This window comes from Prionailurus viverrinus, chromosome B2 (assembly GCF_022837055.1).
Source record: "Prionailurus viverrinus isolate Anna chromosome B2, UM_Priviv_1.0, whole genome shotgun sequence".
NCBI classification, from domain to species: domain Eukaryota; kingdom Metazoa; phylum Chordata; class Mammalia; order Carnivora; family Felidae; genus Prionailurus; species Prionailurus viverrinus.
Window position 1 is genome coordinate 64,945,657 of NC_062565.1, and position 3,225 is coordinate 64,948,881.

The 3,225-nt window shown below is 40.4% G+C and overlaps 1 pseudogene; it reads right to left on the reverse strand.

Moving 5' to 3' along the window:
* Nucleotides 1-234: 234 nt before the first annotated feature.
* LOC125166787 (60S ribosomal protein L7a-like) lies at nt 235-1,027 on the reverse strand (annotated as a pseudogene).
* Nucleotides 1,028-3,225: the final 2,198 nt, after the last annotated feature.

Below are 3,225 nucleotides of genomic sequence, written 5' to 3' on the forward strand. Positions count from 1 at the left end.
AAGATGATGAAATTAGAGATTGCCACAGATATGTTTTACACATCTTTGTTAGTAATTTTTAAAAATTGTACTAAAAGAAATTTTCAAAGAATGACTGGAGCCCATCTATTTCAGATAAGCAATCTGGATTTGTCTGTTTTTATAAAAAGAATGTGTCTTTTTTGTGCTATTTTGACTTTTTTTGAAAGAGAACTTTTTGTAACTTTTATGTACAGAAAATTCAACAGCTTATGCTTAGCCCAATTTTGTGGCCAGTTCTTTAGCCTTTTCCAACTTGGCAATGTGAGCCACTGCCTGTGGACCTGGGATATTGCGTCCCCAGTGACAGCATATCTCATCATATCTGTCATTGTAATTGGTCCTGATAGCTTCCACCTGCTTAGCCAGAACTACAGATCTTTTGTCTTCCGAGTTAACCTGTGTGAAGGTGACAGTAGTGCAGGTCTTCCTGTGGACCAGATGTCCTAGCTTGGCCTCCTTTCCCTTGATAATGCAGTAGGGAACCCCTGTCTTATGACACAGGGCACACAGGAAGACAACCACCTCAGTGGGAGCCACATCATGTGCAATCACCGCCAGCTGAGCCTTCTTGTTTTCCACCAAGACGGTGACAGTATTAACCCCAGCTCGAAGGACAGGTGACCTCTTAGAGGGGACATCACCTTTGCTGGCAGCTTTCTACTCAGCCTGGAGCAACAATCTTTGCTTCTTATTTGTCTCTGGTCTGTATCTGTGGGCCAGCTTAAGCAGTTGAGTGGCTGCTTGGTGGTCCCGGGCCTGCGTGAACTGGTTAATTATGGGAGGCACTTTTAGACATTTATAGAGAATATCCCTTTGCCACTGCAGCCTGATTGGTGACAAAGTGGATGAGGTCCCTTTTGGGCTGGATATCCTGTCTAATACCAAAATTCTTGGGCCTTTTCTCAAATAGGGGATTGACCACCTTCTTGGCCTCCTGCTTCCTCATGTCAGCAGGAACAGGGTTGCCCATCTTGTTCTTAACCTTCTTTCCTTTCAGCATCTTGGATGACTGGAGCTGTGCTTTGATTTTTAAAAATTTTTCTTACTTGACTATAGTTAACATGCAGTGTTACACTAGTTTCAGGTGTATTACAACTTGGCGATTTGACAAATTCATACACCGTGCTATGTTCACCACAAGTATAGCTACCATCTGTCCCATTACATTGCTATTACAATATCAATGACTGTATTCCTTATGCTCTGCTTTTTATTCCTGTGACTTGCTCATTCTATAACCAGAAGCCTGTATCTCCCTTTCCCCTCTACCCATTTTGCCCCCACCCACCCACCCACCCCACACTCCTCCCCTCTGGCCACCATCAGTTTGTTCTCTGCATTTATAGCTCTGATTTTGTTTGTTTATTCTTTTTTTTTAGATTCCATTTGTGAGTGGAATCATATGGTATTTGTGCCACTTTCAACTGATACCATTAACAGATGGGTTCCTTTAACTTAGGGTCACAGATCAAACTTACTCATCTTGTCTTTCTCTAATCAAAATTATGGTTTGGTTGACAATTTAAGAAACTATTTTTTAAAGTTGTTTAAAGGTTGGTTAACTTAACTGCTTTAAACTTTTGAAATTCTCAGTTTCTATATAAAGTGTATGGCTCATGATCTCAGGATATATACAGCTGTTGCAATTGTTTTTCGTGCCTCATTGTCAAGTGACATAAAGGAGGAATTTGGCGGCTGGCTTTAGAATTCTTTTTCTGTAAACTGATATGCAACACATTCCAAAATAAAATATCTAATATGCCCATAATTGGTAATGAATTTGGAATTTGGGATACACAATATTATTGCTACATTTATAAGTTACCCAACAGAAGGAAGCAAATTCTAGATCTTGCTGATCTTCATCAAGATTTAATAGGTAACTTGGTTGCCCCAAGGGTTTCTTGGCTGGTGAACAATCTTGGCTGATGGAAAAAGATTCCTTTGAAATGTTGTGGGTTTGTTTCATAATTTAAATTAGTCCAGGACAAGGAAGAATTGAGGACAGAGGATAACTCAGTGAAGAGATGGACCACTGCAAAGGAGGAAGAATCTTGCAGCATAACAATTCTGGGAAATAAGAAATTTGAGCAGGTCAGTCAGTATAAACCCAAGTATTTGAGGATTTGAGTGTAAAATAAAAATCTAAGAGCAAGGACAGACCCTTTCCGGATGGTTAATCATAACATACAAAAATTAGCTGAGTTCAAAGTCTTTGCTGAAAATAGGAATGTGTTATCTTTTAGAGGTTTAAAATCTGTGGTGGTCTATCTGAAAAATACAGCAGTATGTTGGTGCTGCTAGGACAGGGAATGTGGAGAGGGTACCTGATGGTGGGGAGTTCTCCTCTTACAGCCATGTGCAGCAGCCTCCACTAGATTAACAGTCCTGGCCTCCAGCCACACACTTTAGTCACTCTCCCTATGAAGAAGGCATGTGCTGTTGCTTTGCTGGATCACAGGTGTTGATTCATTTCTCCCCTGGGGCAGAATGGGGGGGGGGTAATATATACAAAGGCATCATTTGGTGTTTGATTATTGCATTTCTCCCCTCTCCACTCCAGATGAATATGAGGTAAAGATCCTTTATATTTAGAACAAAAAAAAATTGTTTTTACAGAAAAATTACAATAGTATAGGGTTCCCATATAGCCCACACCATTTTCCGTTAGTAACTTCTTACAGTATTAGTATGGTACATTTGATACAATTAGTGAACCAATATATTGATACATGATTATTAAATAAAGTCCATACTTGATTCAGATTTCCTTTTTACCAATTCCTTTTCTGTTCCACTGAGAACATCATGTGACATTAATCATTGTGTCTCCTTAGGCTCGTCTTGGCTCTCACAGTTTCTAAGACTTGTTTTTTTTGTTTGTTTGTTTTTTTTATTTTTTTTAACGTTTATTCATTTTTTGAGACAGAGAGAGACAGAGCATGAATGGGGGAAGGTCAGAGAGAGAGGGAGACACAGAATCTGAAACAGGCTCCAGGCTCCGAGCTGTCAGCACAGAGCGCGATGCGGGGCTCGAACTCACGGACTGTGAGATGGTGACCTGAGCCGATGTCGGCCTCCCAACCGACTGAGCCACCCAGGAGCCCCTCTAAGACTTGTTTTTGATGACCTCAGTGTTTTTGAGGATTATTGGTCCTGTAATTTGTAGAATGTCTCTCAGTTGTGATTTACGGGTATTTTTCT